Source organism: Papaver somniferum, chromosome 5 (assembly GCF_003573695.1).
Source record: "Papaver somniferum cultivar HN1 chromosome 5, ASM357369v1, whole genome shotgun sequence".
In the NCBI taxonomy this organism is placed as follows: Eukaryota; Viridiplantae; Streptophyta; class Magnoliopsida; order Ranunculales; family Papaveraceae; genus Papaver; species Papaver somniferum.
In genome coordinates this window covers 61,789,587-61,813,145 of record NC_039362.1, presented here as the reverse complement: position 1 = coordinate 61,813,145, position 23,559 = coordinate 61,789,587, and the positions used below count along the sequence as shown (strand labels likewise).

General features: G+C 39.8%; 1 long non-coding RNA gene across 7 annotated transcripts; it reads right to left on the bottom strand.

Moving 5' to 3' along the window:
- Nucleotides 1-3,179: 3,179 nt before the first annotated feature.
- Nucleotides 3,180-6,728, bottom strand: LOC113281695. Of its 7 annotated transcripts, XR_003326333.1 has the most exons (5): nt 6,334-6,728; nt 5,935-6,167; nt 5,737-5,847; nt 3,711-4,519; nt 3,180-3,631 (listed from the first exon to the last, which is right to left on the bottom strand). It is a non-coding gene; the product is annotated as an uncharacterized LOC113281695 (long non-coding RNA). The 7 variants fall into 7 exon arrangements; XR_003326330.1 differs by having other exon boundaries at nt 3,711-4,077; nt 4,249-6,167; XR_003326329.1 differs by having other exon boundaries at nt 3,711-4,077; nt 4,253-6,167.
- Nucleotides 6,729-23,559: the final 16,831 nt, after the last annotated feature.

The window sequence follows — 23,559 nt, the reverse complement described above, 5'->3', positions numbered from 1 at the left end:
TGTGAGCGAAACAGAAAACTGGTTCTTAGGGTTTGGTATGTGTTTTTTTTGGTTTTATGTTTTGTGGGCGAAATTTGTGTCGGAATTCCTCTTTTTTTCTCTCCTTTGAGGAAAAGTGAAACGGAGCAATTCTGTGAGTGGGTGAGAGTCACCGTTCAACGTGGAGCCTTATGAGCTTAAGATTTTAAAGGAGTTAGATACTACAAATCTTACAATTTTAATGCTTTATATAACATGCACAACTTAATGCTAATTAATCTACTTTTAATGCATACAAATAATTATCCTCGATGTACAAAGCCATGCAAATTATAAAATTAATACAATTACTTATTTGTAACCTTAATCGACTTTTCTATATTCACATGCAACCACATTCAATACATTATTATAATTATTTATTAATACAAAACCTATGAATTAATACTAACATAAATACACATAAATATATTCTTAGATATTTTATTTCTCTTTTCATTTTCCCTTTAATTTTATTTTCTTACTTAAAGTCAATAAGGTGATTTTATTTCCACCCTGGATTTCTATTCTAAGCAACCCATCCATGTTAAGGTAAGGAAAATAATGATCCAAACTAACTTGGTTAAATTCCGACCCGAACTGGTAATTAAAAATACCGGGTATTACATTCTTACCGCCTTAAAAGAAATTTCGTCCCGAAATTAAGAACATACTTACAATATCAAAATCGTGTACACAACAAAATTCACAAGTCAATATCCATTTTAGCACACAGGTAACTATAACACAAATTCCTATAAATCAATAGAATCCATATGAATAAAATTAAACAAACAACACAACAATCACGTCAAACAATCATGCATATCAATTCAATTGAATTTTATTATTATTATTATTATTATTATTATTATTATTATGAAACGTGCCTCTGAGGGCTTTTATTGAAAATAGGAAAAATAGTAATATTACATGGAAGGTGTTGGTAACCTGGCTTTTATTATTATTATTATTATTATTATTATTTTGTAGTCTCATGTAAGACCTAAAGCCTAGAGCTCTGATACCAACTTGTAACACCTCGAGTTCCGGATCAGGGTCAAACCCGTGTGGAGATCCGAACTCGAAGGATTACGGGTCGGAAAGAGACTAAAAGTTTTATTTCCCTATAATTATTTCACCAAGTATAAGAAATTGTTTTCATACATGAGTTTATTTAATTATAAAAAAAATACATTATTCTCAACAAAATGTTAAAATCAAATTACACATTAAATAACACGATTAACAATTAATCCATCAAATTTTAAGTTCCACATCCACCATTTAAGAAAATCTGCAAAAAAAAAAGTCAATTGGGATGAGTTGACGGGTCAAAAGGCATACCTTCCCATCCTCTAAAAGATACAGAAAACAATCACGACAAAATGAACGAACAATCATGTGAACACAAACTCATAATATGAAACGACAACAACAACAACATCAGTTTATCAATAAATTCACAGTACTAATATTTTTTAATTAGTATTATCTAGGTTACTTTATTTCATGATTCCACAATATTATAAATTTGCACGAGTTTTCTCAGTTCGTGCCTTGCCAATCAGCTTATCGGGGTCATTCCGACAAGTTGCACGAGTTTCCTCAGTTCGTGCCCTGTCAATCCGCTTATCGGGGTCATTCCGACAAGTTGCACGAGTTTTCTTGGTTCGTGCCCCACCATTCAAAAATCATTCTTACAATACTAGAAAACCATTACACATAATTATTTGACATACACGCAGTTCTCATGAACATTTCCACAAACAAATCATTAAAAAAACAAAACAAAAAAGAACATATATTGAGATTTTAATTCCATGCACATCACATAGATTCAATTCATACAAAATATACATATCACACGATTCAAAATTGGATGTTGAAATCAGTAAAGGAATAAAGGTACCCCAAGAGAATGGTTAAGTAAACCTACCTTGATAATTGTTTATCATCTCATAGTTTATACTTCACCAATAAATCAACCATACAACAACATATATTTCTTCCACTCCATAAAACACACCAAATATTGTTCTCCAAATAATTCACATAAGAAAAATAGAAACTATGTATGAAGGAGTTTATTGTTCTAATATATATAAGAAAACTAATAAGAACAAGAAGGAGAAGGAGAGAAAACAAGATGAGAGAAAAATGGTTCTTTTACTTACCTTCTCTAGCTACTAGGGTATGACCCGTGCCGTAACGGCCCGGGATTTTGTTTGTTGTCGGAAATTGAGATGCCTGGGTTTTTGTTTGAAGCATATTATAGGGGACTCCAAGGATTTGGTTTTTAGGGCTCTTATGGATTCAAATGACCCACGTGTGGATATGGGGACCCTAATCCATAACAAAAATACAAAAACACCCTTTATCTTTTAGAATTTAATCTAAATCTAAATACAAACCAAAATATAAATTTAAAGAGAAACAAATCGTTTTTTATTCTTCCTCTCTTCTTCTCCTCCATCGCCTCTTCTTCATCTTCTTTCTTCTTGAACTATGATTAATCGTCGATTTTCAGCCTGTAATGACTACAATTAGGTAAGAATCGAAAAACTCACCCCCTGATTTAGAAATTCATTTCAGAACTGCATACAATTGGGAAAATATGAACTCCCAACCGTAAACCAATTCAAACAATTGGGATAATATGAATTCCCAATAGATGAAGTATTTAACGTTTGGGAAATATTGATTTTCCAACAGTGTTTATTGCTTTTCCCTAACCATATATTAAATTTTCTGAAAAAAGATTCAAAATTTTATTTCCCAACCGTATTTATTGCCTTTTCCTAACCATATATATTAAATTTTCAGCAAAAAAATCAGATATTTTCCCAACCGCAAGTTACCCTGACTTTATCTAAAGGTGGGGAAAACATGAACTCCCAACCGTAAATATGAACCGTAAGATCAATTTTCACACTTTTTTTTTTGGGTTTCCAAACACTAATTATAAACTAAATCATTAATATTAATATAATGTAGTCACTAATCTTACTTGGTTTTAATTAATCTAATTATTAGCACTAATTAATCGAAGACATTCTAGCGCTTAACAGAATTAGTAGCTAGGATAATGGGTTTCGTTGATTGCTATTTGATGTCCCGATTTTTTTCACCTTGTGATCTTTTAAAAACAAATCTTTGGAGCCCTATAATGTCTTTCTTTTATTTGTTGTCTGAAATAGAGACCTGAAATTCACACTCAAATACATTTGTTTTTAAATATAAACCCGAATACAATTTGTGGGGGGTGGGGGCGGCTTCATACTACCAAACTATTAAAAAAAATTGTGAAAAAATCTTGAAAGCCTGTATATTAGATCATGGGGATCCAGGTGATGGCAAAGCTCTGAATTGGTTTTTTCTCCATAGTAAAGGCATTGAATGTTATCTGGAGGTCAATCGCTGGACTCAAGATTGGTTCAAATGCAAGCCTTCGCCTTGGTGTTGTCTCGCATTGTGAACTTCATAATAAGTCACATAATAGACGGTTAAAACCACGAAGATGTCTCAAACTTTTTTTACCTCTCCACCATGTGCAAGTCGGATGCTGTTTAATATTCAACTTCAAAGTGCAACAGGCGGCAGAGTTTTGTTCCTTTTATGTGCAAGTACATTAGTATGGATAAATATGTAGATATAAAACTGAAATGTAATTAAAGTTACAACTGCATTACCTGAGACCTCCAACTTCTATTACAAATTTGGTACACCAATGGTCTCCGTCATCACCCACAACTTTCTTACTACAGTCTCTGCAATACATGATAATATCTGTTGTGGCCAACAATTTTGGTAGGGGAAGCCTCGCACATCGATATTTTGGTAGGGGTAGCCTTGCAAAATATTTCCCTATTTACACGGATAGAACACTCGACACAGAAATCATTCAACAAAAGCTGGATGTAACAACACCGACTTGCAACATTACCGGGTACCTGAATTTTCATTTTGGCAAAAGACGCTCTAGGAACCCAAAATGCCTACAGGCCCTTTCCCTTGTTGGGTTGGGACCCGGGGTTGCAGTCGGTAATTCGACAGCATCTGCAGTCACAAATTAGTTTGTTACTGGGATTGAATGTAACATTATAAAAGCAAAAATTAATATGGTATAAGTCACGCCTCTCTGATTTCTAGTATTGCGGGTGAATCAAGGTAAAGTATAGATTTGTAGCAGTTGGATAGTGTGAACTTCCAAGCAAAAACAGTTGTTACCTACTTATTTAATAAGGTCATTATACAATCATGTAACCATCAAATCGCATATTAATCATGGAGAAACATTCCGAATATGCTTTCTCGCCGGCCAACCCCGCTGGTGTCCATGTGTCCAATGAATATCCGTAGCAGTCAAACTTTTAACTGCATCAGCTACCCAAAAGGTCTAGGTATACGAAAATACGCAGCTGAAAAATTAACGTGTCCTACAGTATCTTTTGAATATCGGGCATGATTGTAATAGCACCAACGTAGGGAAGGTAAAAGGCTGCAGCAAAGAGTAGCAAAATATTATGTGTCTGACCTGATTGAGAACGATTGTATACTCAATCCACAGATACCCGCAAGGTAAACTAATATCTGTAGAGTAACAATGTATCTAAGATCTAAAGCTAAGAACATTTCATATTTGGTTCCTCATATAATCAAGAACGATCAGTTGTGACTTACATTCTTGAAACCAAGCAAGGTTGCTAACTGAAACAAAAATGCTGCAAAGTTAATCTTGCAGAAGTATCGCTGTAAGGAAGAGCTAAAAAACATGTTTCGGCGATGCATATACGTGAATGAAATAAAAATCACAATCAGATAAAAAATTGGAAAAATGCCGACACCCCTTGGGTGAAACTCATCAATAATGTGAAACTATTCCTGTGAATATATTATCCTTCACTGATAAGATTTTCGGTATTTATATTTGAGGTGATTGCGATTTCCCACTAATGGTGTTTAAGTTCGAGTTCACATGATATGCAATCTATACTACAGGTAGACTTTTCACCTTGGCCGTCATCTATTTTGGGTACATTTTGCATTCCATAAAGTTTCAATGAGAGAAAAGGATTGAGAATATTTCAAATTTAATTCAGCTGAAAATGTAATGTAGTGATTCTTTTTATGTTTCTCGCAACCATTGTATCTGCTCATGGATGCTGCGACAACCCAACCTAAAATCCGAAGTGAAGTAGTCAAGCGGCTCAAGCCTACTAACATTGGAAGAGGCCGCAATTTTAAAATAACAACAAAGGATAATGAAAAAAGATCACAACAAAGAATAACAAACAAAAATGCCAAACGTGTGACTAAGAATAATCTGAAATACACAATTACAACATCCTATATCAAGAGTTTTGTTTTCAAAATTTATGAGATTAATAGCAACAGGTTGCTTAGGGAACTTCGGTGGTAATTAAACTGATGAGAGTATGCTGGGAAAGATTAGGTGGTGCATCAAGTTCAAATGATGTTTAATAGTATACTAAATTGCTTATGCTAATCCATAGAGTTTCGACATAGCATTTATTTACAGGCAAGTGTCAGAAGGCCCTTATGGATTAGTATACTAAGCTAGTGAAGGATGAGTATGTTCAATATCATATGGATTTTTCTGTGAGTGAATTATGCTCAGTATCAAATAATTGAATGATCTCCCAATTTCTATGCAATGATTCTGGTATATAAAAATGCAGAACACAATCTTCATACCTTTAGCAAGAACTCCGCAAATTCCACATTTTCTGGCCCCATATTTTGAGTCAATCTAAGCACTTTCATACAGCTGCATAGGGAAGAGCCCCTAATATAAGCCCCTGCGATCTGTTCCCATCCTCTTTTGAGTTATATACAGTAGTAACCAATTTAGCAGGTTAGTAATTCAAAATACAGTATTTGTCAAATACTTACATCAGAGGATTGCTAAAGCAAATGGTTTTTGTCCAACTAAAATACCAACATAACAATTTATATAATTGAAGAGATTGCCGATCTTTGAAAATTAAAGAGATTATTTAATTTTATGATCGCAATGAGGTTCGGTAAAAAATTCCATAGCTGTTTCATTGCGACCGTATCTCTATCAGATGGTCAGCATATTCAACATCCATCCCAGCAAAGGAGGTTCGGTAAACCTTTGATGCCTGAGATGACGGAGATCACAGCGAAGAACAAAAGATCATTAATCAAATTTCATAATTTGGTCTGTATTATGAACGCTCTTGTGAAACTAACAAAAACAATTTAATAAATTGTATGTAAAAAAAGATAAAGAAACAACAACGATAATGAAAATGCGCATACACATACCTTTACGAATGCTTTCAGAGACTTTTTCTCTTGATCTTCACTAACTAATCCATCACGGAAACAATTTTGTCAGCTTCTTCATCAGATAAAAGTAGAAGAGAATAGTGACACTGGTTGTACTCAGAATCTCCAATCGGCTATAAATATAGCACAACTAATAACCAAAGATGGTGTTGTACTCAGAATCTCCAATCGGCTATAAAAATAGCACAACTAATAACCAAAGATGGTGTTGTACTCAGAATCTCCAATCGACATTTTGTTTTCGATCAGCCATTTATCAATTTGTAGCTTCTCTTCCCTTTCAATCAGAAGAAAAGCCCTAATTTATTTGTTCAACGGAAGAGAGTATTTATTTCTGTAACGGAAGACGGATAAAATGAAAGGAGGGTTTAGTGATAATGGTTTCGTAACGGAAGAGAAGAAAGAGGGGATTAAGTGAAAGGAGTATTCACCGATTAATGGGTTTGTAACGGAGGTGGGCATTAAGTGCAAGAAATGCTCTGGGACGTCGGATCGGAGCAGGAAATGAGGGTTCATTATCAGTCACGATTTATGTTTTGCGTTTTCAAAGGAATAGGAGTCGTCGACCGCTGGAAAAGAGCCATGCAGAACCGTCAGATCAGTAAAAACACATTTGTTTTTGTAAGATAGATTTATTTTACAAAAACAAATGGTTTTGGTCTAATCTGATGGACGTAAATAGGTGTTTTAAGATCATCCTCGGCCACTATTGCTCTAAAAGTTTTAAAAAGTGCAGGAGATAAATCTTGGCTGAGGATCCCTCCCACTATTATGCCCTGATCCAACAGTGCAGATACAGTTTGGATTATGAAACTTGATCACATTATTCGGTCAATGAAAGCTGGAAAAAAAACACGCACAGATATATAAATGTCTCGTTAATTCGTTGTCATTCAATGGAATTAAACTCTGCCTTGATTCACGCACCGAACGTTTTTCTTCTTCGCATAGTATTAAAAGATCCAAGCGCATGAGGAATTTGTCCAGACAATGGAAAAGTCAGGCGCATGAAGAATCTGTCCAAACAATAGAAAAGAAATCGATCCATCATAATCCTAGGTATCTTATGTTCTTATTAGATCTTCCCCCAAATAATTCGGTTTCCTTTAGTCGATTTAGTTGTCTCCTTATAAACTCCATTTTGAATGTTTTTTCAAAAGATTTGATTTGATCCTCTTTTTGGTGATTAGGGCTTCTCCATTGTCGCAACATTAAATCTTCAGATCCCCCCATAAAATGTTGTACCTCTCTATCTTAGAGGATGATCTACTTGAGCAATAGAAGAGGAGAAGATGATTTAGTAGATAAAAAATTGTGTGTTGAATCCGTTATTGAAAGTTGTAGGAAATTGAACCAAATGCACCGCACGATGATATGATGTGAGGAGTTGGATACAGCTTCCTCAACATTTCATCTTCAACTTTAACATCCAAAAAAGGAACCTGTTTAAGCGTATGTAAGAGTCGAAAGAACTGAATCAAGTTATTGCACAAAACTAAAATGTCTCAAAATAGCCGCCAGTTCAATTAAATCTTCCTACGTGAAGCATCTTGGTTGTCGTAAATATGCTTTCATAGGTGATGCATATGAGAGGAACTCAAATTAGATGTTTCATATCTGGACGATGTCTAATGTGCATATGAAAGGATCTCTAAGCCTTTATATTTTCGAGACAGGTGATGTATGTTACGAGTGCATGTAATTTTAAATCTTTCTATTACAACTTTGTATGGGATTATGAACTGACTATCAAATGTATGTGACGACTCTATTTTCTGTGCGAAAAATGGTAGCTTGGACTATCACCTTTGCATAGCCTTACTATAAAGGCATGAAGTAGTTTCAGTATGCTACTACAGTCTGTAATTTTCAGCTAGAAGTTAAAATTTCGGATGGAAGAGACTATTTGCAGAAACCATCGTATCAAATAGACCGTCAACCCTTAAAGCTCCATGCAAATGGTGATTAAAGCAGACATGTTGCCGCCGGATAAAGATTGCCAACATTTCGTTTTTGAGGTAATAGGACATCTGACAAGAGACATTGGAAGTCTACCAAAAACTTATAATACTGCGACAACATCTCTCCTCTAACGCAAGTGATTTAAGTATTTCTTTTCTTCTTCTTGGGATAGATAAGTTTCTTTTCGAGAAAGTGACTGTAGTTAGTCTTAAAGAGAAGATTTTAGACTTATATGTGTTACAAATCTTAAACATTCATTACTTGCTCTTCAAAGGTTTGAGTAGTCGCTGGATTTAACTAAAACTCTTTCAATTTGTCAAGACTTGAACTTCGTGTACCATTGGTGTACTCTGAATTGTAATTTTGTTATTAATACATAAATTTGAAAGAGTAAATTTTATTAATCCAAAGTTTTGAATAGGTGTTCGTATTGACTGTTGTACCAGAGTCGAATGAACTGAAAATAGGTAAATTTTGATGCTTTCTATAACATGCACAACTTAATGCTAATTAATCTACTTTTCATGCATACAAGTAATTATCTTCGATGTATAAAGCCATGCAAATTATAAAATTAATACAATTACTTATTTGTAACCTTAATCTACTTTTCTACATTCACATGCAACCACATTCAATACATTATTATAATTATTTATTAATACAAAAACCTATGAATTAATACTAACATAAATACACATAAATATATTCTTAGATATTTTATTTCTCTTTTCATTTTCCCTTAAATTTTATTTTCTTAATTAAAGTCAATTAGGTGATTTTATTTCCACCTTGGATTTCTATTATAAGCAACCCATCCATGTTAAGGCGAGGAAAATAATGATCCAAACTAACTTGGTTAAATTCCGACCCGAACTGGTAACTAAAAATACCGGGTATTACATCGACGGTCAAGATGAAAAAAGTAAAGCCTAGTCTAGAGAGAGGCAGCTGGCGAAGGGACAGAGGTAGATGACATATCTAATCAGCATTAAATGCACAAATCTCTTATCTACATGCATAATCAAAGCACGTGGAGAGAGATAATCTGGCAGAACATGAATGCCAAAGGATAGCGGTGAACGAAGGTACAATTTGTACTAAGGTTGGGAAGTTTCCGAAGGAATGTGGGTCAGCCGAGGTGGCAGAATCCGACTGGAGAAAGCACGTGGTGAACGAAGGTACCATTTGTACTGAAGGTATATCAGGGAACTATGGATCTAAAGACAACAAAGATATAATGGAGCAGAAGGGTTTATAAATACCAAGCTTCACCAACAAAGTAAGGACATTCAATATCTAGGAGAGAAGATCAAGTCTTAAGCTTATACCGCTTTAATGTTTAGAACTTAAGTATTCACTTCGACTTGAGTTCTCACTATTACTTTGGGAAGCATTTAAGATCTTTGTAACCACCATAACTTAATACAAAATAATCACTTATTACCCCGTGGACGTAGACGAAAGTCGAACCCCGTAATCTCTTGTGTTTCATGATAACTTAGTAGCTTTTACATTATATTTGTGTTCTTCATTATTATTGTGATCTTGAGTATCTTTTAATACTTAGCATTATCAGTTCAACAGAGGCATTGATACTACTTAGTATCCGATTCTATGAGTTGTATACATTACGTAGACTATGTGAAAATTAGTAGTCACAGTTTGGCGCTAGAAGGTTTTGCTCACCATCTTGAGTTTTCATATTCCTTTATTTTTAACTTACATATCTTCTGTAACAAAGAGATCTGTGTTCTACAACGATGAATCTCACTTTCTAGTGATTTGTTCATCCGTTATTTACGTATGTCTTTGAGTTCATAGCCTCTAAATACTTACCGCATCACAAATCTACAAAGTTTTTCGCAAAAACGCACTCACAAAACGTTAAAACTTTTGTTTTATACTAAAACAACCTTTTCCAACAAGGCATCCTTTAGATCTGAGTACCTCTGACTATAGAGGAATCTCAATGATAATTTAAGGAAAAAGATTTTCTAAAGCTGTTTATGGGTGAAAACTATTCCTGCCGAATTTGGTAATTTGGGGTGTGTGGATGAGGATTGAATCTAAACCCTAAATAAATGCACTGCATGGGAGTGCTTTGTGATTCGAGAAACCAATCTGTACAATTCTGGCCTAAACCAAGAAATGGTCGTTCCAGACTTTCTTCGGTCACAAAGTGAAGGAGATGGGGTTGATCTTAGGGAGGGAAGCGAAGAAGGTGTTGAGATTGTGAAGGTGTTGGCTATGTATGACTTGTATCAGAAAGCTGAACTGGCTTGCAGAATGTAAGCTATCAGTTCTGGTGTTTGAATACGGTTGTATCAACACTTGGTTTTTGTTGTCTTGTCCTGTTTGGAAAATAGGGCGGATAACCTATTTATACAAGTCTTTGAGCCTGGACCTCGTATCTCGTGGGAAGTGGAGAAAGTGTAGTGATGGGGTAGTGGAGTCGTGTGTTAGTGTTACACGATTAGCCTTGCCCACTTCTCCCATCATCACTAACCGTCCATGACTTCCTGACACGTTCTTGTGATGGCGCGTTGCACGCTGTAAACCGCCAGACCAATACCACAATATGTATCCCCAGTTTGTGACATGATAGATGTCTCGAGTGTGTGGATCGTGGGACCCACAGAAAGTAGAATGTAATGCTAGATTAGATAACTAAGTGTTTAGGAAGTCGATACTTGTGAAGTATCGTGTGTATTCTATGCAGGTATTGCATCGAGTATATTCAGCATGTATGAAGCATCGTTGTTTGAGCGTCTCAAAATATCTTCATGTCCAGCCTACTTCATATGATGGTTTGGAGGTTGCGCAAGCAAGTCCTCCCTTGGCCGACCATATGGTGTGGTAGAGTGACGGGTGGTGATCACCATGATGCCTCACTGACCAATTAACTCCTGACCAGGGATGTATAGCCAATCCGGTGAAGTTGGACGGACGAGATGATCTTTGAGACACTCATCTGCGACCGTTAGTGGAATTAGGGTTTTGGAAGAGGTGCGCAAGCACCACTTTTCAGCTTGGTCGAATCCAAGCTTGGGACAAGATTTTGGCATGGACGATTGGGTATGTGTGTAGACAACATGCCGGTGTACATGCCCATACCTTGTTGTCCCATGAAAGTGTAATATGGACCGCTCAATTTGTCCGACAAAGAGGAGCGGTCAGGATTGATTTATGACAGAAGTTTGGTGCCGCAAATGCCATGCGCCATGCCTTCTTCAGGCGCACGTTTTGAGACCACCAAGCTTGGTCGGTCCCGACCGATTGGTTCGGCGTGTAGGTGATAGGCTGGTGTTCACGTCTATACCTGACTGTCCCATGGAAACGTGATCTAAGCCACTCAATTTGTCCGGTGAACTTGAGTGGTCGAGATCAGTTCATGATTGGGAGGTGTGACCACGCCAGTTTGGGCGTGCGAATCGAGGCGACCGGGCATGGTATGCCTTGGCCGATCGGGTGTGGATATAGATGGGTCAATGGTGATCATGTTGATGCTCACTGGACCTGCTCAGTCGACTTCTATACCCTCCATTCGATCAGGAGAAAACGGACGCTCACGATCAATGTAAACCCTAATTAGGGTTTTTTCCGGCCGTGCGGCATGCCCACTTTGGGCGTACGGTTTGGAACGATCAACTGTGGTTGGTCTTGACCGATTGGTCGTGTGTGTAGGCGGGCCCGTGGTGATTGTGTTGACATGCTCTGGACCCTTTGAATCTACATCTACTATGTCCATCTATGCCTGCGAAGATGGATGGTTGAGATTGATTTGCGACTCATGTAATGTGCCGCAAACCCTAATTTAGGGTTTCACGTCCATATTGCTTTGGCTGGACGTTTTAGCAAGCTATGCTTCCCTTTTTGGGGGGCCGACCATGCGGGGTCCGCATTGGTCCGGTGTTGAATGCTCCAATACCTGCTTGAGGGTTATGGATCTAACTAAGCCATCCAATCATGCTGGTGAAGTTGGATGCTCATGATTGTTTCTGAGACTGATATGGACAGTCCAGATGCTCAATCGGGCTAGTATAACACTCCGATAGTTATAGCATGTACGGGTATTTCATACATGCCTCCTTATTTAATGCTTGGAGATTTGTGTTGCTCTGCTGAGAGCGATAACTCAGTCGTCACGCCGCACCAATAATGAGAATGAAGTAGTACAGGAAATACAAGGCTGGTCATGCATTAATTGATAATGCTATAAGTTTTTCAATGAATAAGTATTCTCTATTTTATCAGTGGCTTTATCCTTTGCAGGATGTTAGCGCATAATATCGGCTTTTACAATTTTAGCCTTAAATAAAAATCCACCATCAACATTAAGTCCCCTGCCTAACACATAATGGTTACACTATTGTGGGGTAGGTATGAGATGGTGACATACATATGTGAGAAAGACAGGATAAAGGAAGTTTACCCGGAAGAACTTTGACCGACCGCTAGTAGTTGCTCATGTAAACGCCGTCGTGCAAGCATGGAATCCTTTGGTGGGACCGGTTTCCTTCCTTGGGTGTTTGAATCAAAAGAGGAATCCAATCAAAAGAGGAATCCTTTTCCTATTGGGATTCTTCCAATTTTTGTTTATAAAGGGGCCGACCTTTTTCTTTTTTCTCACGATTTTTTTTTGTTTGGAGCTCCCTTCTCTGTCCGCAGCTTCTGCCGCCGATCACGCCGCCCGTAGCAAAGTAAGCTTTCCGTTTTTGTTTTTTTTTTTAGGAAAAACCCTAATTTCTTAGGAAAACCTTTTGCAAAATATATCATGATTAGTTCTTCCACCGAAATTGATAGCAAAAACTCTCGATATTTGCTAGTATTGCTTGGTCGTGAATCCATGAATACGTTGTTTTTGCTTCCTTTTCATCGTTGCATGAAAACCTAGCTTTTTATGTTGTAGCTTGGAAAGAAATTTGGCTTGAATTTCGTAAACACGATTCCCATGAGTATAAGAAAACCGTGTTATAATACGTGCACATGAACGTGGCCCCACCATGCGTGTTTGACTGAACGTAGGTCCCACCGCATATGCCTGACTGAAAGTCGACCTCATACCAGCCTTGTGTCCTCGACCAACACCGGCTTTGTGATTTGAGTAATACCAGTCTTGTATGTTGCCATGGCTTAATACCAGTCTCGTTTGAATCCAATACCAGCCTTGTGACTTGATGAATGCCGGACTTGTGACTTGATCAATACCGGACTTGTGAATTGATCAATACCGGACTCGTGACTTGATCAACACCAGCCTTATGACTTGACTTCTTTGCTGACGTGGCCCGATACCTGACTTTGACGTTGACCAATACGGATTGATGTGACCAGTCTTGTCTTCACGTGAACCCATGTCAGTGACCTTGACCGGTCTTGGCTGCTATGACTTTATACCAGCCTGCTTGCTTTCCCGCTTTGTGTACTTCAAAGTGAATGTGTTTCCTGTCGAGTGTGACTATGCATCCCATGCGTTTTCATACAAGTACTGATTCTCTTGTCTTTTGTAGGATAAACAAAAGACTCTTGCTGAAATGTCTTCTAAGGATAATGCTGGTGCCAAGTCAGGGAGTGTTGACAGCCTCAAAAATATGCCGAATATAGATGATGATTTGTTCACCGTGCCTTTTCCGAACATTAGGAAACATCCTAGTCACAAGATAGTATTGCTCTCTGGTTCAGAAAATATGAAAGCTGATCCATCCTCTTCTTCAGCACTTGTGATGAGGTTCTGTCTTCGAAGAAATGAATATCCGCATTCACCTATTGACTTTAAGATTTGTCATACTCCACTGGGTTCTTACGAAGGATGGATGAGACGCATGCTGAGTAATAAGAGTATTAAAGCTAATTTGATCAAAGAGCAAATCCTCAATGCATTCATGGCATCTGCTACTCTTGAAGTTAAGAAAGAAGTTGCAGGCTTGATCACTTTCATTTCTAGGTGGCCCCCTTCTACTCATACATCCATATGTCGGTGGGGAGAGTTGACTATTACTTTGGAGAGCGTAGCCGCGTTGATGAACTTGCCTATCGCCGGAAGCTTCTTTTACAGGTTTTCTGATGCAGAACGTCGCAATTACGATGCTATACTTCGAAAGGCGGCAGAATTCGATGATCTGGATAAGGAGGAGAAGAAAGATTCGAGATGCTTTTACACTTGGTTGGTGTCGGAGTGGTCTTCTGCAGACCCGAAACCAGGCCAGGAGTTGGAAGACGAGCTTAGCGTGATTGCATTCCTGTCTTTGTGGCTATCCAGAGACATATTGACGATGGTTCTGGAAAGAAGACCATAAGAGGTGACCTTGTTAGGTTTTCCATAAGGCTAGCAAAAGGTGAGGTGCTTCCCCTAGGAGCATTGTTCCTTGGATCACTGTATTCTCATCTGGACGCCTTAGCAAAAGACATGCATGTTTCCAACAGGTACAAGAAGGTAGATTCGCATATCCACATCACTTTTCTTCAGGCGTTTTTGTGGGAACATTTCAAAAGTTATGCTCCTGTTCCTGCAACTTCGCTCAGCAATTTGTATGGTGGTTCGAGAATACTCCTTTGGAAGAAGAGACGTCCCAAAAACGGTGTGAAGCTCGTAGATGTCTTCAACAATGTGTCCTCTATAGATTTTCGTCCATGGGGGCCGATCCATCCTTCCATTGTTCAGCCAAAGACTTTTGCTACTGTTCCTGATGCCGTGTTGCGTACTGATGTTGAAACCGCAAGTCTTGAAGAACTCATTTACTTTCGAAGCTACACTCCGGGATATGTCCCGTCTTTATTTGACGAAGGATTTACTGTGACTCCGTACAATATTGACAGGGCTGCTCGACAAATGGGATTTGACCAGGGTGTTCCATTTCTTCGTCCGTTGGAGGGTCCAAAAGAACTTCTCCCGGATATTCTTAATGATGACCCCTTTTCACCAGTGCAGAGCCTTCCTTTATTTCCTATCGGAAGAAAACCAGTGGTAACCGACAGGTATAAGGAATTTTGGAGGGAGCAATTATTAACCTTTTAGAAATTCTCGGAGGAGGTTGTGGAAGATTCCCGCGGCGAACCATCTTTTGACGTTTTGAAGGAGCATCTTCGGTTGAAACCACTCCCAGGTAAACGAACCAGAGCTGATGACTGCAGTCCCCAAGCAGGAGTGAGGTCTAAGAAGCAGGCATGTGGTTCGGTGATCCTCAATTCCTCCAATATGCAGGTATTTTAAATTTCTTTCTGTTTGATCCCTTGGTTTTGTTCTTCCTGAGCAACTTTCCTTTGTTGGCGATCAGGGAATCTCGAAAGAAAATGCTTTCGCAAGACTGGCCGTAGTGATAACGAGAGGTCTGGCGATACTGGTCTTCATGAGAAGTCTGGCGATGCCGGTCTTAATGAGAAGTCTGGTGATGCTTTTAAGGAGAGGTCTGGTGATACTGATCCTCTTCAAGATAATGACAAATATGGTGCAAGCTCAACTGAACGGAATGCCTCCCCAAGTGGTAACCTTAGTGAGCTTGTGGACGAGGCCGTGACGGAAATCAGCATTCAGAGTGAAGTGGACATCCGGAGGAATGCAGGAGAGGCAACATCTGTTAATGCTGAGGCGGCTCCCCTTAAAGATCTTCCTGAGCAGGTTCCCATTGATAAAGCAGTCATGGTGACTTCTTCTGAAAGGACTCTTGCAGCTGACAAGGTTCCTAATGAAGCATTGGCAAGGCAACCTGTTGTTCCTGGGGCTATCTTCGATCCTCCCTTTGATGTCCCTCGTCCAGGTCATGTGTTGTGTGCCGGCTCAGTTCGAGGAGTTGTACACGACGATATAGAAGAAGCACGACCACATTGCTACCACCACGAAGCTCAAAATTCGCCTTGCATTAGTCAATCGCGTCCAAGAAGCTTTATTCTCCATTCAAGGGATGAGCGTCACGACCGGTCGCAGTGTTTCTGAGGAGGTGATTGAAGACTGGAAGTGCCATCGGGACGTGTTTGTGCAGTACGACTTCAACGCTCCTTGGTTATTCAAAGGGTTCTCTGAAATCCAGGAGCTTCAGAAACTGCAAGACGAAGCTCCTTCTGCAGACTGTATTGCTCGCCAGGAAGAAGAGGTTGAAAAGTTGTCTAAGGAGTTGAAGCTGAAACAGGCCGCACTCTAAAGGATGAAAGCTGCTCTTGCTCCAAAGGATGAGTTGTTGCTGAAGGAATTTCCTTGAAGGATTCGTACCGCCTACTTGTGTTCTTTCTTTAGATGCCTTTGAGTGATTGTGAGGATTTCCTTTCACAATTTGATTTCAGGTTTTGAATTAATAGGTGGTTGAATTGGTTCATTTTGAGATAGTTTTGTGAATGACTTTTCTGAAAGAGATTTATTCTAAATGGAATTTATATCTTGGTTATGAATGATAGCACATGTCATATGAAATTGCAAATATCATACGAAAAGGTAAGTATGAAAGGGAAACAAACATGGTGTTTGGTTATCAAATCTCTTTCTCATATGTGGGATGTCAAGTCCTCAGTAAATTCTAAAACTATCTTTCTCGTAAAATTGTTTGATAGAACTTACTTGCTCTTTGGAGTCTCATTTGTACGAACTGAATCTTCCCGAGCAACCTCTTCAAGGAAACCGTACGCATTAATTTTCAGAGAGGGAAGGCAACTCCTCCGAATTAAGCTTCTCTTGAACGATGCGCTTCAAGGCGTTCCATTCACTGGTAGGGTGATGAAGGAATCGATGATAATGACAATACCTCGGGTCTGTCATTTCTTGATTAGTCGGCGGACGCCACACGGGCAGTTGCACTTCTCCGTCTCGTACCCATGCCTCCAACAATTCCAATATCTTCTCCATTGGAAGCGAGAAACGTGGATATCTTGAGTCTATCTTCTCTTGCGTTAGTGGACGTCGTGACGTCTCTCTATGATTTTGATATGGAGCACGCTTCAGAGATGGAGTTGGTAAACCAGCATGTGTCATCATATCTGCGGCTCGCTTGACTGGGTGACGGAATGCGAAAGGCATTGTAATATCACTGCTGAGTGAATGATTTGAATACTCCCATCCGCCACACTCACGTGTCTTTTGGTTGATTTCTCTCTCCTCGAGCATTTATTCACTTGGATGAAAGGTCGTTGTGGATCGAGAAGTTTTCTGAGCTTCGGCAAGAGTCTTGAGATACAAATCTTCCATCAAGGCTCCGTAAGCTGCAGGCTCAATTTCTTTATCCGGCATATGTGGCATCCCGGACAAGTCTTTTCTTCTACGGAGTTGTCCCGAGTCTCTGTCGCCAGCTGGACCATGTTGTTCGTCTCTCCTGAGTCCCCTATGGCCACACATTGTTTCTGTATCTCCATTGGTAAAGGTGTGACTTATGGATAAGGATTCAACGTTTCTTGCATTGTCTGGTTAAATGCCCGCCGATACCTCTCATAATTGCGCTGCTATATCATTCAAAAAGCGGAATGTCTCGCTCTTCCTTCTAGCGATGCCATCTTGATTTGCCAAGACATCCTCCAGCATTCTAGCCACACTTCCCATGATATCTGAAGCATCCGTGGTTTCCGGGCGAGGGTACATCGTGAGATAAAGACCGAAAACCAAAATTGAATAGGTTAATGATTGAATCAGACCCAAGATTTATCCTAGAAATGAGAAGATTGGAATGAATATTGAGAATTAAATTTTGCAACCGAGAGATTAATCTCCCACTGTGGTCGCCAATTGTTTATGGGTGAAAACTATTCCTGCCGAATTTGGTAATTTGGGGTGTGTGGATGAGGAATGAATCTAAAACCTAAACAAATGCACTGCACGGGAGTGCTTTGTGATTCGAGAAATCAATCTGTACAATTCTGGCTTAAACCAAGAAATGGTCATTCCAGACTTGCTTCGGTCACAAAGTGAAGGAGATGGGGTTGATCTTAGGGAGGGAAGCGAAGAAGGTGTTGAGATTATCAAAAAGCTGATCTGGCTTGCAGAATGTAAGCTATCAGTTCCGGTGTTTGAATACGGTTGTATCAACACTTGGTTTCTGTTGTCTTGTCCTGTTTGGAAAATAGGGCGGAGAACCTATTTATACAAGTCTTTGAGCCTGAACCTCGTATCTCGTGGGAAGTGGAGAAAGTGGAGTGATGGGGTAGTGGAGTCGTGTGTTAGTGTTACACGATTAGTCTTGCCCACTTCTTCCATCATCACTAACCGTCCATGACTTCCTGACACGTTCTAGTGATGGCGCGTTGCACGCTGCACGCTGTAAACCGCCAGACCAATACCCCAGTATGTATCCCCCAGTTTGTGACATGATTGATGTCTCGAGTGTGTGGATTGTGGGACCCACAGAAAGTAGCACGTAATGCTAGATTAGATAACTAAGTGTTTAGGAAGTCGATACTTGTGAAGTATCGTGTGTATTCTATGCAGGTACTGCATCGAGTATATTCAGCATGTATGAAGCATCGCTGTTTGAGCGTCTCAAAATAGCTTCATGTACATCCTACTTCATGTGATGGTTTGGAGGTTGCGCAAGCAAGTCCTCCCTTGGCCGACCACATGGTGTGGTAGAGTGACGGGTGGTGATCACCATGACGCCTCACTGACCAATTAACTCCTGACCAGGGATGTATAGCCAAGCCGATGAAGTTGGACGGACGAGATGATCTTTGAGACACTCATCTGCGACCGTTAGTGGAATTAGGGTTTTGGATGAGGTGCGCAAGCACCACTTTTCAGCTTGGTCGAATCCAAGCTTGGGACACGATTTTGGCATGGTCGATTGGGTATGTGTGTAGAAAGCATGCCGGTATACATGCCCATACCTTGTTGTCCCGTGAAAGTGTAATCTGGACCGCTCAATTTGTCCGACAAAGAGGAGCGATCAGGATTGATTTACGACATAAGTTTGGTGCCGCAAATGCCGTGTGCCATGCCTTCTTCAGGCGCGCGTTTTGAGACCACCAAGCTTGGTCGGTCCCGGCCGATTGGTTCGGCGTGTAGGTGATAGGCTGGTGTTCATGTCTATACCTGACTGTCCCATGGAAACGTGATCTAAGCCACTCAATTTTTCCGGTGAACTTGAGTGGTCGAGATCAGTTCATGATTGGGAGGTGTGACCACGCCAGTTTGGGCGTGCGAATCGAGGCGACAGGCATGGTATGCCTTGGCCGATCGGGTGTGGAGATAGATGGGTCAACGGTGATCATGTTGATACTCACTGGACCTGCTCAGTCGACTTCTAAACCCTCCATTCGATCAGGAGAAAACGAACGCTCACGATCAATGTAAACCCTAATTAGGATTTTTTCCGGCCGTGCGGCGTGCCCACTTTGGGCGTACGGTTTGGAATGACCAACTGTGGTTGGTCTTGACCGATTGGTCGTGTTTGTAGGCGGGCCCGTGGTGATTGTGTTGACATGCTCTGGGCCCTTTGAATCTACATCTACACCGTCCATCTATGCCTGCGAAGATGGATGGTTGAGACTGATTTGCGACTCATGTAATGTGCCGCGAACCCTAATTTAGGGTTTCACGTCCATATTGCTTTGGTTGGACGTTTTATCAAGCTATGCTTCCCTTTTTGGGGGGCCGACCATGCGGGGTCCGCATTGGTCCGGTGTTGAATGCTCAAATACCTGGTTGAGGGTTATGGATCCAACTAAGCCATCCAATCATGCTGGTGAAGTTGGATGCTCATGATTGTTTCTGAGACTGATATGGACAGTCCAGATGCTCGATCTGGCTAGTATAACACTCCGAGAGTTATAGCCTGTACGGGTATTTTGTAGATGCCTCCTTATTTAATGTTTGGAGATTTGTGTTGCTCTGCTAATAGCAATCACTCAGTCGTCATGCCGCACCAATAATGAGAATGGAATAGTACAAGAAATACAAGGATGGTCATGCATTAATTGATAATGCTATAAGTTTTTCAATGGAGAAGTATTCTCTATTTTATCAGTGGCTTTATCCTTTGCAGGATGTTAGCGCATAATTTCGGCTTTTACAATTTTAGCCTTAAATGAAAATCCACCATCAACAAAAACATTTAATAACCCTTTTTTTTGGGAGATCTGACACCCTTTTTTAATTGCTTTTCAACATTTAAGGTTGTTCTTTCCACGGGTGTCATATAAAATTTAATACCTGTCTTTCAAGGAGTCATTTCAGTCCTTTTGTGAAAAAGCTGCTTAGCCATCTTCTGTGTTGTTTTTAACGAAGGCATCCAAGTAGCATATTTTTCCATTTTTTTCTGTGTCAACAGGATAGTCAAAGACCTAAACCATGCAGAAACCAAGTGACGTGTCAACAAGCTCACGACCAGCAGTTACGAGAGGAAGATCTCAAAAGGCATCTCAAGCGAATCAATAAACAGAAGCAGAGGACGGGCAAAGCGAAATAACAAGAAGAACAGTTGCTAACAAGCCACCTATTCCTGCTAAAGGGATGGGGCAAACATCGGGAGCTCAACCACTTTATGGCATGTCGTTACCGAAGCATCCTAATGTAACAAAGCCACCTGCGGCCAACGAAGGGTTACAAAACTTAGCTCCTACAAGGCGGGGGTTGGGAAACCTAACTCCAACCTAGCTAAATCCTGACGCTCCGGCCATAGAAGAATGAGCGAATGACTCTGAGAATCCGACCGACAACACTCCTCAGGGTGGTGGAATCCACAATGAAGATCAAATGGTAGCACAAGTAGCAGCTTTGCTACTCCGTAACAAGGAGCATGAGGATGCAATGCACGTGATATCCCAGGAGAACCAGAACCTAAAAGATATGCTGCATGTGCAGATCGAAGGTTCTCAAACTCACCCTCCGTTAAAGAGGCGCGAGAACGGAGCTATCTCAGGAAAACGAAGGGTGGATCTAAACCCACTAAAGGCTAATCCACCAGGGGGAGCCAGGAGAACTCAGCATGATCCAAACTAAATGGATCCAACTTACAAGCCATCTCAATCTTATTATGATGACACATTTTCTAGAGATGCTCACAATGTGAACATGGTCATAGAGCAAATGCAGAAAATGCGGAAGGAGATACAAGGATTGAAAACCGGTCACGTATGAGCAAGGATAGAAGAGGTTCTCCAGGAAGCGACAACATCTCCATTGTCTCTTCGTATTTTGAGGGAGCCTATCCCTGCAAAATGCCCGGTACCTACATTTCAGGCATATAATGGTACCAGCTGCAGGTACTGTTAGAGCATTGCTCGGTCGAACTCGCATGCGTTGCTATCTCAAGCATGTTTGTCAATGTTAGTGATCAAAACTATAAGTCTTGATTTCTAGTCTACTGTATCTAAGTATCGGACTAGGATAAAACGTGTAGTTGAGCTCAAGGACTTCATGGCGATTCATCATACAAGAAGAAGAACTACTCAAGGAACCGATGGAACTTCTCGACAAAAAGGTATGTGAAGACTTGAATCCAATACCAGCCTTTACCTTTACCTTTACCTAGTGACGAAAGTCATGATATGTTTCAATCACTTTGAAAATTGCTTTGACAAATAATGTTTCAATGATTGGAATGAGAGTTTAGATTATATAACCAATGGTGGACATAAGCATTATTGTGGAAACACATTTATGTATAAGTCCTATTCCTTGAGCCAAAGTTTGCGAACTTTGTTGATCAAGAGAACCGGAAGAATGGCGTGAGCCAAGTCCGCGAACTCAGTCCGCGAACTGCTGAAGTTCTCAAACCCGAGAATTTCTACTGGAGTTGACAAACTAGCGCGTGAAGCTAAGTCCGCGAACTCAGTCCGCGAACCGATGAAGTTCTCATCCCGAGAATTTCTGCTGGAGTTTGTAAACTCTGCCCGGTAACTTAAGTCCGCGAACCAAGTCTGCGAACTTAAGAAGGTTATATATCTGAAGATGATTTCTGAACTTAAACTTAAAAGGACTAAGGAATGTAGTTTGCAAACCGTGGCTATAAAAGTTCATGAACCGATTCGAGTGAATCAAATCATCTTTGCTTCAATTGTGTCTTGTGTAGTTACATAAGAATTCGTTACAATTGAACAACTCTCTAACTAATTCATTTGAGTCATGTGAACTAGTTATGGTGAATAAGAACATGGTTGATATGAAATGCTCATATGGCTAACCTTTTTGGTTAACTATCATTGAACCAACAAGTGCATACGTTTGGGTACGGTTAACAAGCCTAGAAGCGTGCATTTCAATTGTGTGTAACAAGCTAAGTTTTTGATCTAACGGTTGAGAAATATTAGCTTGAATCTAAATCAGGTTTTCATCTAACGGTGGATATTGATTGCTTTGTTACCAAGGTAACTTAATGACAAACCCTGATTTGAAAGACTATATAAGAGGACATCTAGCATCAATGCAAAACTAATCCCCACACCTTACGTGTGATACTAGTTTGCGTGCTAGAGTCGGTTCTCCTTTAACCTTTGGTTTTCTTCTTCTAAAACCAGGTTAACAACTTAAAGACTTCACTGGGATTGTGAACCCAGACCGATAATACTTTATCGTCGTTGTGTGATCTAATCTTGCATTTTCTATCGTACGAGTAAAATCATATTGATTGGCTTGAGATTGATATCTCCGATAGGTAAGATATAAAAAGTAATCACAAACATCTTCGTCTCATCGTTTGTGATTCTGCAACATCTTGTTTCGCTACCATACGATTAAGATTGTTGTGAGGTGATTGATAACTCTAGGTTGTTATTCGGGAATATAAGACTGTATTATCAATTGGTTCCTGTTCACCTTGATTACTATCAAAAGACGGAACAAAACCTTTTAGAGTTTATCTGTGGGAGACAGATTAATCCTTCGATAGACTTGTCTGTGTGAGACAAATTTGTTTGTCATCAAGTTTTCGACTTTGGGTCGTAGCAACTCTTAGTTGTGGGTGAGATCAGCTAAGGGAATCAAGTGCGCAGTATCCTGCTGGGATCAGAGGCGTAGGGAGTACAACTGTACCTTGGATCAGTGGGAGACTGATTGGGGTTCAACTACAGTCCAGTCTGAAGTTAGCTTGGAGTAGGCTAATGTATGTAGTGGCTTAATACAGTGTGTGTTCAATTTGGACTAGGTCCCGGGGTTTTTGTGCATTTGCAGTTTCCTCGTTAACAAAATTTCTGGTGTCTGTGTTATTTCAGTTTTCGCATTATATTGTTTTATCTTTATAATTGAAATAATACAGGTTGTGCGTTAGATCATCATTTAGAGTAATCCAACCTTTGGTTGTTGATTGTCATCGATTGATCCTCGGATATTGG